We start from the raw sequence: 13,410 nt of genomic DNA, 5'->3' as shown, positions 1-13,410 counted from the left end.
AATTATGTGGTGTGATAGAGGTGCTAACTATTGCTGCAATAGCAATCATATCACACTACATAAATGCGTCAAATCAATGTGCTGTACACCTTACATTTGCACAATGTTACATGTCAGGGAACAACAAAAATATGTATCAATTAATTTTTATTTATTTATTTTTTAAACATCTTTATTGGAGTATAATTGCTTTACAATGTTGTATTAGTTTCAGGTGTACAGTAAAATGAATCAGTTATATATATATACATATATAGATAACTCTTTTAGATTCTATTCCCATATAGGTCATTATAGAATATTGAGTAGAATTCCCTGTGCTATATAGTAGGTTCTTATTAGTTATCTATTTTATATATAATAGTGTGCAAAAAAGGAAAAAAAATAGAAAATGGGATGACAGCATATCTGCATGGGGCAGTTTTGAGAACAGTCTGTGGGAGCAGCCAGTGCATCAGAGGTATCCAAGAAGAAGGGGAAGTTTCCTGCCCTCCCCACCTGCAGTGCTCCATCTTGTGCTTCATGGACATTCCTGTAACACTCTGTTTTGCCCTCTCCACTCCAGATTTTGATCTTCAACAACAATTAAGTCATTTAAACCACCCTGAGTCTCAGTTTCTCTTCTGTAAATGGGGAATGAAATAAAACTGCCAGTCTTATCAATCTTATTGAATTGCTGAAGGCCAAACGAGGCAAGGGTTGTGATCATATTTTATAAATTATGAGGGCCCCTACATGGCTGCTCATTATCCATGTGAAGATACCCAAAAAGGGAAGTAATAGTGCTGAGGGAATTTTCCTCTGTTGTAGGTATAGCCGACCCCCTCCTGTCTGAGTTACATATTTTTGGTATCTTATATATGTTGTTTTAAAAATATTTTATTATTCATGTTATAAAAGCAATGCATCCTTGTAGTATTGCATTTAAAAACACAAGAAAAATGTTCAGAAGGAAACAAAAGCCACCCTTTATTCCACTCTACACATCTCATCCTGTTAACAGTGTTGTGTATTTCCTTGCATAATCTCTGCATGTTTTGATTTGATCTGGCTTGGTTTTCAAGTTGAATAGCCTGGAAATCAGCTAAAAGAGGATAAGGGAGAGTGAAGTCAGAGGAGGGAAGTGGGTGAACACATAACACATGATTTTTAGTGAAGCACAACTAATACTTATGTCTCAGTCTTTGATCTGAATATTAAAGGAGGAAACTCCAAAGTGGAGAAATGTATATCCTCCCTCCTCAAAGTGTTTTCAAACAAACAGAAACAGGGCTCCAAGGCTTCCAGCTCAAGTGCCTAAATAATCACTTCACCAGGTACAAGCTTAGTGGCCCAGACAGAGGCTGGGACAAAAAGAGAGCTTGGCAACACTGGAAGATGGAGAATGTGTGTGTATGTGTGTGTGTGTCTGTGCGTGTGTGTGTGTGTGTGTGTGTGTGTGTGTGTGTGTGTGATTTCTTTCTGGGAATTCAAGGGAAAACAGTAAGGAATCACAGCAGGCCTCAGGGATAAGGGAGAGAATGTCCATCTGCAGGAAGATTCAGGGCAAAAAAATAAAATAAAAAATAAAGCAGATGAGATAAGAAGAGTCTCTGGAGTAGCCTTGGAGGAGGATTCAAGGCCAAGAATTTGTGAAGCAGAGATTGGCCCCAACAGCCTTGGGAGCCCATGGACTTAAACATCTCTAACTTTCCCTTAACTCAGGGGCCTTAACCTGAGGTCCCAGAAACTCCAAAGGGCACAAACCACAATAGAATATGAGAAGCTGCGGCTTGGTCACCAACGAAATCACAGATCTCTTCATCACATTATAGTTGTTTCAAAATTAAAATTTTAAAATACCACTACTGTTTTATTACAGGAATTATTAAATCTACTACTAGATTGTGTTATTTAATATATTAATAAAGACATGTATTACTATGTCACAGTTTCATTTTTTGTGTGTGTTTTGATAACTGGAATCCAATAATTGATTTCATTTGTAATTCTTTGTATTATATTTCATGCAGTAAAAAATATCATTCTTGGAAAGAGTCCAAAAAATAAACCATAGTTCAAAAGGGAACCATGACATAAAAAGGTGAAGAACCCCTCCTTCAGTGTCTACAGGAGACTTGGAGAGAGGTTAACAGGGGCTTCCAGAGGCAGAACTGAAGAGTCCAGAGGCTTTTGGTTTCAAGAAACAGAAAATTGGACTTTGATTTAACAACAAGTTTACATATTATGTCAAACAACTTTAAATGCAGAGGTAAGACGGCTTTGAGCTAGGTTAGTTCAGTAGATCACAAAAGACATGGGTGGCCCTGGTTCTATAGGTATCTCCACTCTGCCATCCACAGTGTCAGCTTGGAGACAGGATGGTTCCCTCATGACCATGACCTGGCTGCAGGAGCAATCGAGCTATTTGCATTGTCTTTATTTTCACCTAGCAGGACACAGAGAAACACTTATTCCATTGTTCTCTCTTATAATAAAAGCAAAGTGTTAAAATCTTCTGGCAACTCCTCCTGACGACTCATTGGTGAAAGTTTGGCCACATGTCCCTTTGCCAATCAATAATAAATAAGAATGACGTGATGAACAGAATAGCTTGGGCTAATCAGAAACACCCTCCCCTGCTTCCTCAGGTCTAGAGTCAATTCCTAATACTACATACTGTGGCTACACAGCAGGGAGAGAGAGGAATGAATCTTGTGTGGTCCACCATGATACCTCTGGGCTTTGCAATCATCGTGTTCTTAGTATATAACTTAACATTTTGGAGTTGCTGCGTTCAGCTGTTTAAACATCTGCTACAGCATTCTGCTAAGAATCTTTGCATGCAGAAGCACCAGGAATAGTGGATGAGCAGGATGCTAGGTGTAGACTCAAGGGAAGTGATGTGTGATATTCTTCTCAGAGGAGTAGTAAAGGTTTGTGCAATTTTCCAATCCTTGCACCCAAAATGGGTTAGAGGTAAGCAGAAACACTGAATATTCCAAACATCAAGGCCACTGGACAAGTCCCAGGATAATTGCCTCCATCCACAAGCAAACTCCTTCATTTTCCTTAGTGCACCTTCCAAATGTTTATCCTATTTTATGTGCGTGCCAAGAAAAAGGAAGGGAAGCACTAGCTAGTAGTTGAGAACAAAGATTTTATAGCAACATGGCTTTGGTTCAAATTTGAGCTCCACTAGCTTTGTAGCTTCTCTGTTTTTGTTTCCTCATTTGTAAGATAGGAATTACAATCACAATGATCTTCTTACTGGTTTATGGTGGGTTTTAAATGAGTCATTACATGTCAAGTACGTTTCTAAGTTTTTGGCATGTATAAAACAATAAGTAAATCTTACTGATTTTTAAAAAATCTCTTTACCAATCCTCCTTCTAACTAGGAGACTAAAGCAATAAAGGACCCGTTATTTCAGAAATGCTTCTAGTCCAAGTGGTGCATGTTTTAAATGCTCAAAGCTATTTTCAGAACACATACAAAAATGTATGAAATAACCACTCAGTCTTTTCACTGGTGGGATGGGCAGTTTTGGTGGGTAGGTAAATAAATTGCCATGAACTTAAGTCTGGACTTGAGGCCATAATTGTTCTATTCTGTGCATGCAAAATGTACACATACACACACCAAAAATAAAACAAACATACAAACAAAAACCTACTGTCAACAAAGACAGCACAAGTCATTATGTGCAACCTGGATACTCAGCGGTCTCCCAGTCAATGCGGTATAGATGAGATTGCATAATCACTAATACCTGCATGTTGATACTATAGTCTGACTATAGAAAGTAATCCTTTCCTCTGTCCCAGCCCTCTGCACTCAATCAAAACTAGATCGTTCTTTGAGTAGCCAGGAGCCTTACATACACTCAAGAGCAAACATGCTCATGTTCCTCCTTTGCAGCTCTCATGCCGGGTTCTCCCCAAGTCACTTGTATCCTCACCACTGCCACCTCATTGGAAAACTTATGCCTTCTAGGATACTTGGACGGACTCAAAGCTGCAAAGCTGTTGAGGAGCCAAATGACACTGCATCCTCTCATGACCCCTATGTGGCAAAGAAGGTCCTTCCTTCATATTTTATGTAAGTCTTTGTTACCTGGGCTCTGGGGTGACATAGCTTATCTCTGAGAATCATAAGGTCTAAACGGCCCCTTCAGATTTTTTCTGCATATCCTCTGTCTGTTAAGGGACCAGGCACCATGTTTCATTTCTGTGTCTTTGTCCAGGCTATTCTCCTCCACACACGTACACATGCTTATACACACACACAGATCCATGTTTATTCCTGAAGATACTAGAATAAACTCTGTCCCACTCCACACCATCTCTCCTATCCAACAGGCAGCCCTGCTGTTGAGATATAGGTAACTAACTACCCAAGCAGTGAGGGGAGGAGGACAAATTGGTAGTTCAAGGAAAAATTCAAAGTGGCAGTTGCATCAGGCAGCAAAAAAAGTAGCCACAGAGAAACTGTATTGTCTTCCAGCTAGAAGTGCTGAATGTATAAAGAATAAGTTGGGAAGTGTTGACAGATTAATGATGGTGGCATCTGCTAGGAACATGTGGTGCCTCACAGCGGCAATGAAGGTGCTCCTGGAATTAGGAAGCATCCCCCCAAACACACTCAGGCTTCTACTTTCAGAGTGTGTGAGATTAGAATACTACACTCAATCCTAAAAGGAATGGGTTGAATGTGGTGTTGGCCTTGACAGGTTAGTCATGTGTTGTCTCTGTTAATTGAACCTTTCTCTGTTCCTGTATGTTCCTGTATTATGAGTATCCCAATATGAGAGAGAAGAGATGAGCTGGTCTCTTCTGTGTAACACATATTTCTGAGATAGTGAAAGAAATGTCAGATGATATGAAATTTCCTAAAGTTAATAGCCTGGGAAGCTCAGGAAAGCCAAATAAGTTAGTTCCACTGAAAGAAAGGCTGGAAGACCCTTGACTTCAGGGGATGGTCATGCTATTGTTTGAAATTAACACACACACACACACACACACACACTGGCAGTTTGGAATCCTTCATCTACTTCTCTCCTTCCAGTCTCCCTGGAAGGATAGCTTCTAACTTCTAAAAGGGTGAAGGATAACCTCCAAAAAGTGTTACTAGATCATGGATTCTGGGTCAATGCTGCTATTAATTTAATGTGGAAAAAAATGACCCAACTGTTTATTGAGACATTAAAGAAGGTAAGTAGGTTACTCAAAACTTTGGGCTCAGCTGGGAAGTGGTGTGGGTTTGTACAGATGTGTTTAATGTGCATACTTTAGCATCCTTCTATATCCTCCCCTAACACTGGATGACCCCTCACAGTTTTCTGTAAAGGTACCAGCATCATCTTCTCACCCTGCAGTGTCACTACTGATGTCCATCATGGGGACTTCTGTCCTGCTGAACACAGCAGTCCTGCCCTGGTGGTCAGGGCTTTATCCCAACCTGGCCCTGGGAGAGTGGTTAAGAGTACTAACATCTGCATTTACAAAAATGTACAGAATTTATGTAATCTCCCTGGGCCTTTGCCTCCTCACCTCTAAAATACAGAAAATATCAATAGGTAACATTTTCTAAGCACTCATTTTATGCAGGTACTTTTCCAAGCATTTTGCAAATGTTTACTCGTTTAATATTCTTAGGGTTGAAGTAAAGACTAAGTGAATTAATAGATGTAAGTGTTTAGGACATTATTTAGGATGTAGTAAATGCTCTGTAAATGTTTCTGCTAGAACCATTACTATGACTGCTGAAGCTATTTTTTGGTTATTGTATTAGTTTGCTAGGGCTGCCGTAATAAAAACCACGGATTGGGTGGCTTATGCAACAGAAATTTTTTTTGCTCACAGTTCTGGAAGCTAGATGTCTAAGATCAAATTATTATCAGGGTTGTTTTTTTTCTGAGGTCTCTCTCCTTATAGATGGCCATCTTCTCCTTGTGTCCTCACATGGCATGGTCTTCCCTCTGTGCCTGTCTGTGTCCTAATCTCCTCTTCTTATAAGAACACCAGGCATATTGGAGTAGGGTCCACACTTTTGGCCTCATTTTAACTTAATTACCCCTTTAAAGGCCTGATCTCCAGATAGAGTCACATTCTAAAGTCCTGGGAGTTATTACTTCAATATATGAATTTAGTGGGTGGGGTACAGTTTAGTCCATAACAGTTATGGTACTCTTCCCTTAAGTGAACAGTTCCCTTTTCTCTTAAGTTCCTACTGTGAAACTCCAGAGATGACTTTACAATAAGTCAATGAAAGTTGAGATTGGAAATAAGAGATAGATAAAGAAAGGAAATATAGAAAATGATTTAAAACTGCAGGTTGCTGTTACTGGTCCTTAAAGGCTGACTCTACACAATCCTGGCAGTCCACTGTTGTCTTATCTTTCCCAGGCAAAAGCATCCTCTAGCATGTTGGTTCCAATGGAAATTTGATTCTGACCAGGTCACATTCTACAAGGTCACAGAGCATAAAGGAGCGTAAAGGAAATAATACTTTCTCATGTTATTCTAAGGTCATCTTCTCTAGTTTTGATTTCTTGATTCAGGATATACAGTGTCCCAGGATAAACGCCCATTTCCTTCATGAAAATTCCATCCATCTTCATGGGTTTTGTCCTTGACCCTGAATATGCAATCATAGTAAAACTTAATAGGTCATTCAGAATTATTCTTTAATTGAAAGACATTGTCAATGTGAAACATGCTTCAAATTTTATTTTATATTCCAAGAGATATAAATTTTACATTATTTTTCCTATTTTCTACGTGTGACTTGTTCATGATTATCCTCCTATTCCTGGCCATGTTTTGAGTCATGTTTAATTTTGTTGGTGTTGCAGTCATTATTTCAAATATGAATTTCATTTCCACAGTGGTTTTATTTTCCTCTTCCATTATTATTCTTTTTCTGATCTAGTCTCACTTTTCAACCTTCTTCTGTAGCATTATCAGTTTATTTTCCTTTTGATCTCTAAGATTTATCCTTTGAGCTTTTCCTTTTTTCAGAGAAACTGTGTTTTCAGTTGATTCTGGTGTCTGATTCTTTGCCGTTTTCTAGAATAATTCTAAGTTTAGCTGTTTTAGTTTGCTTTCATCAATGTTATTATTATTTTAAATTCAGAGTCTGCATAAGTCCTGAGCCACTTCTTTTCTGTTACATGTGTTTGAATCTTGGAAAGAACAGTTTCTTCTGAGTCATTTATTGACTCCCAGCAAGTGGGAAGGCTAACAGAAAGCAAAGGACACAGAAGGTCAACACCTTACATTTTGATTAATGGTCTCAATCGTTCTTCAATCAATGTCCTCTGGCCCAAGGGCATGTATTCATCTAGTTTGAGTATTCAAGAAGTTTTAAGGTTCACAGTAAAGTTCTGGAAATCTCATTTTCTCTGTGTTGTTACCTGCTTTTCTCCCCTTCCAGATTGCCCCTAGGTGGCTGCTTTGCTAATATTACCACTAATGAAGTTAGCCTGTCTTCATGGTTCTTCCTTCTGCTCTATCTCCCAAGCTGGTTTGTGGTCACTGTGAGGATACATTCTCTTCTACCTGTACAACTATCTTATATACCTTCATCATTAAAGGATCACCGGATGGGTCTTTCAACACTGTGACAATTATTTTAGAGAGCTGTACATCTATCTATAAATTTGAATAGGCTCTTATTGTCCTAATTTTTAAATATTTAATTTCAGACATTCTTTATATTTTGTAATTGGTTATATGGCTTCCACTCCCCTTGTGTTTTTGAAGATGGTATTATATTTTTACTTTTTTACTCTTTCTAAAATTATTTTGATGGGTTTCCAGAGAGGAAGTGGATACAAAATTCTAATTATATAAACTGCTATTTATTCTTACATATAATTTCTTTGTTTTAAGACATTTTTCCCCAAATATGTTATTCCTATTGATGTATTTATGGAATGTGATATTTTTCCCACCCAAGATATTAGCATATTTATAATTAATGGCTTCATGAATAGTAATACCAGATATGGAAAATCAATGGCTAAGTATACTTAAGGAACACCAAGAGAAGGCACTATTTTTTCCTACTCATTCTTCCAGGATAAGATGAAAACTACAGGATTCACAAAAGCTGGAGCTTTGTTTTATTACTTGCCATAACACATTCCTTATGTTAGTACAAGGAACCTAGTAAATCTCAGTAAGTTTACGTTGAATGAATGAATGAAATCCATGCCTATAAGTCCTTCAGCCATCTTCATAATCTCACCCCTCAAAGAAAAAGAACAATCACTCAAAGAAAAAGAGCAAATATTGTTCATAAGGAAAAACATATATAATCTTGGTTAATCTAAAATCACACAGAAAAAAGTAACCTTTTGGTCCAAAGAAACAACATGGTCTCCAAAGTCCACATTCTGCTGAAAAAGATATACAATTTATATAACTAGTAAGGACACACCTTCTGATTCTGGGATGACCATGTTTATTTTGAGCTCAGTATTTCTCCTCCAGCTCCCTGAGCCAAAGAGTAAGGATTTTTTCAACTTTTTCATAACCAAAAGGAAAAAGTCCCTTTTCTTTTCTCCCAGAAAAAAAGAAAATATTTGTTCCGAAGTTCAACTGAATTTATCTCCAATTAGAGGCCAGAAACTGCTTGTCATTTTTAGGTGAAAATTTTTTTAGCTTCTATTCCTACTAAAGTTAAAGAAAATAATTGCAGCACAGATATCTTATCACAGGTATTTTTAAAACAAATACACATTGGGATTAGAGTCGGTGTAAGTGTTAATGATTAGAGGAATGGTAATTAAAATGTGTAGGCTGTGTACCATAGAAAACTGTATGCCAATTAGCAGCTATAGGCCAGAAACACAGCTACACCTTCACCATTTAATGTTGAGTGTGAAAAGAAGATAACATAAATTCTATAGCACAATACCATATAATGTAAGTTAAATATTCACAACAAAAGAATCCATATTCTATAAAATTATTTACAGGTAAAAGGACAGATGTCAAAAACACTAGAATAGTTGTTTTTGGAAAAGGAAGGAAATAAGAATAGGGGATAAGGATGCAATATAATACATACATACATACATACATACATACATGCATAAATGCATTCAACTAGACAGGTCCTTTGCAGGAATCAATGATAAACTGAGGACTATGAAAGACTCAACCTAATGCAACATGAGATTAAAAATCATACAAATTTGTAGGACATAAGAAGGACTATGATGAAAACTCACTGGATCATGGGCTGCAAAGAAAAAAATCTACTATATTAAACAGGAAATATGATATGGGCTATGAAGAAGAAATGAAGAGTAAAAATAACCTCAAAGATTATACCTAGAACAGACTAGATAGCCCAGAAATAAACCCACACATCTATGGTCAATTAGTCTTCGACAAAGGAGACAAGAACACACAATGGAGAAAAGACAGTCTCTTCAGCAAGTGGATGTTGGGAAAGCTGGACAGCCACATGTAAATCAATAAAGTTAGAATATGCCCTCACACCATACACAAAAACCTCAAAATGGCTTAAACACTTACCATAAAATTCCTAGAAGGGAACATAGGCAAAGCATTCTCTGACATAAATCTTATCAATGTTTTCTAAAGTCAGCTTCCCAAGGCAATAGAAATAAAAGCAAAAATAAACAAATGGGACCTAATCAAACTTATAAGCTTTTGCACAGCAAAGGAAACCATAAACAAGATGAAAAGGCAACCTACAGACTGGGAGGAAATATTTGCAAATGACGCAACCGAATAGGACTTAATTTCCAGATAACCAAAATATACAAACAGCTCATACAACTCAATAACAAAAAAAATACAACTCAATCAAAAAGTGGGCAGAAGACCTAAATAGACAATTTTTTTCCAAAGAAGATAAGTAGATAGCAAATAGGTAGGTATATGAAAAGATGCTCAATGTTGCTAATTATCAGAGAAGTGCAAATCAAACTATAATGAGGTAATGAGGTATCACCTCACACCAGTCAGAATGGCCATCATCAAAAAGTCTACGAATAGGGAATGCTGGAGAGGCTTTGGAGAAAAGGGAACCCTCCTACACTGTTTGCTGAATATAAATTGGTGCAGCCATTATGGAAAACAATATGGAGTTTCCTTAAAAAACTAAAAATAGAATTACCATATGATCTAGCAATCACACTCCTGGAGAAAATATTAATTTGAAAGGATACATGCACTCCAATGTTCATGGCAGCACTATTTATGATAGCCAAGACATGAAAGCAACCTAAATGTCCATCAACAAATGAATGGATAAAGAAGATGTGGTATATATACACAATGGAATACTACACAGTCATAAAAAAAGAATGAAATAATGTCATTTGCAGCAACATGGATGGACCTAGAGACTATCATACTAAGTGAAGTAAGTCAGAAAGAGAAAGACAAATACCATATGATATCACTTATATGTGAAATCTAAAATATAACACTAATGAACTTATTTATGAAACAGAAACAGACACACAGACATAGAAAACAAACTTATGGTTACCAAAGGGGAAAAGGGGAGGGGAAGGGACAAACTAGGAGTTTGGGATTAACATACACACACTATGATATGTAAAATAAACAACAAGATCTTACTGTATAGCACAGGGAAATATATTCAATATCCTATAATAAAGCATAATGGAAAAGAATATGATAAAGAATATATATAAATGTATATATGTATATATATATATATATATATATATATATATATATATATATATATATATATATATATGTATAACTGAATGACTTTGCTGCACACCAAAAACCCATGCAACTTTGTAAATCAACTATACTTCAATAAAAAAAAAAATATAACTAAAGGAATGTATAAAAAGAAATACAATTAAAACACTCTTTCCAAGTTTTCTTAATTCTCCAGTGATTTTCTACATTGGAATGAACTACATGGATGTTTATATTGTTCTAAACAGATCTGCAATACTAGGGTGTAAGAGAAGGTTATGAACTGCATGGGCAGATAAAAGCATGAAGGAGGTCACTGTGAGTAACTCAGGAGAAGGTATTGGGAAGTCACAGCTTTATCCCTCAGGATGCTGAGGCAGGATTGCAGCTTTGAGGAAGAAGAGTAAGAGCAAGAAAAGCTATCCAGACAGGGGTATCCAGGCACCCGGGCACAAAAACATGAAGTAGAAGGTAAGGAAAGGCTTACCATAGGATCCAGTTATGACGTTGTGGTTTCATAACATCTGTATATCCAGAAGTAGGCAAGAAGTGGGAATTGTTTTCATATTTCTTTCTGACTGGTAAGAATTTTATTTAACTTAATAATAATATTTTATTATAAAATAAAAATAAATAAAATAATACATTTATAAAAATAAATATTTTATAAAAATAAAAGAATATTAGTAAAATAAAATAAAAATAATATTTTATTTAATTTTTATTACATGATAATAAATATCAGAGTGACAGAGTAACATCTGTTTATCATAGTAACATGTTGAAAACAAAGAAAAGCAGAGAGAAGAAGAAATTTGTTCATAATCCAATGAACCACTATTATCATTCAATATATTTCTTTCTGGTCTTCTCAGAGCCAATGTTATTGTGTAACTTCGGTATGCATAAATATAATTATACTCATATGTTCTTTTTTCTCACTTCACATCATAATTTAAGAGATTTGTGAAAGTATTGTATACACATCACACACATATATTTTAAAGTCTGAAAAATATTACACTGAGGTAGATTAACCAAAATTGATATAACTATTCTCATCTTATGGTCTCTATTTTCACTCCTCATAATATGAAGTGATGACTATTCTCTCTACTTAGTGTTTTTTTGTTTGTTTTTTTCTTTGTATATTTCACAGTATTTTCTCAGGAAAAATTCCCAGAAGTAACATTATAAAGAACAAAGGTGAGGAACATTTTAAGAATCTTGGCACGTATAGTAAAGTTGCTTGCAAGAAAGATTGTACCAATGTATACCATCACCTGGAAAGGTTGTATGTCCCAAGCACATATTTGCAACAGTTACTGCATGAGACCAAGGATGCTAAACTTTGTAAAAATCATATGCACAGCTTGTTAAACTCCAGGTTCCAGACACCACTCATAAATATCTTGTTCCAGTAGGTCTGAAATTGACATCTTTAACAAGTAAGCTGGTGTGACTAACATAGGAATCAGAAAGAATACATGTTGAAAAATACCATTTTGAGATATCTCTAGGGGTGTCTTTTATGCAGAATTATTTTTCTATGGCAAAATGAGATGTCATAAATCCAGAAACCTCCTGTTTTCATGACATGACAACTTAATGATTCTGACAAATCTACCTTGTGTCTTACCCTGGATCTGCACATTTAACTTTTCCTGGATGTCCCCAAACTAGGTTGATTAAATGATAATTTTATGAACATAAAGTAGAAATACATCTCTCACATTTTATTACTTGCTAATCAAAAATGCTAGTGAATCCAGGTTATCAAGAGCTAAAAATTTTTGGTAGAAAAAATATAGAGAAAAAGAAATGAGTCTTGAGACATATGGGACTTCAACATGTTCTGCATTTAGGAACCACTTCCCCCCAAATATGCCTCCTATTCTTGTCTAACCTGATTCAGTCCCAACATAGTGGGGTACTGGTGGTGAGGAAGGGAGACGTGTATCTATTGATCTATGTTAGTCCTCCTCCTGCACTGTGGAATGGTCTTTTCTGCCTTATTTCCTTGGTCTCAGTTTGATGATATAGGGGAGACATGGGGCCCTAGTTAGCCAAATTGCTTCAGCCTCTAATCTGAGGTTTAGATTCAGAGTCACAGAATCACAGAAACATTATCGAATGTTCTCCCATAGGATAATGAAGCTCTTAATGCTTGGGAGCTGTCTATGGTCCTGTCTGTAGTGAGGGAGAATGAAGCTAGCACAGAGAGAATAAGAAGCAGGCCTAGGAGATGGAGAAGCAGCTCTAATAGTATTTAAGCTCTCGATTCTGGATGTTCTTTAGGTCTACCTGCTTCTTTCTCCTTTTGATGCCTTAGCTATTTTACAGTGTACCCAAATATCCATGAATAATTTCCCTTCTATTCATAAGGTAATTTGAGTTGGGTTTTGATCACTTACAGGTGTAATAACCCTAATTCATGCATAAATACAGTAATGTTTCCTTCCTGAACCTGCAGACAACAACTTCGGGGTTTGTCAAAGAAGAACCAGGAGATGAAGGTGGTGTGGAGGGTGAAAGTACTAAGCTTTTGATTTTTCCCCAGTTTTATTGAGATATAATGGGCGTATAATATTGTACAAGTTTCAGGTGTACAACATAATGATTTTATATATGTATGTATTGTGAAACAGTCACCAAAATAAGTTTAGCTAACATCCATCATTTCACATAGTAACATATTTTTCTTGTG

Source organism: Eschrichtius robustus, chromosome 4, assembly GCF_028021215.1.
Source record: "Eschrichtius robustus isolate mEscRob2 chromosome 4, mEscRob2.pri, whole genome shotgun sequence".
In the NCBI taxonomy this organism is placed as follows: Eukaryota; Metazoa; Chordata; class Mammalia; order Artiodactyla; family Eschrichtiidae; genus Eschrichtius; species Eschrichtius robustus.
This window is presented reverse-complemented; position numbering follows the sequence as displayed.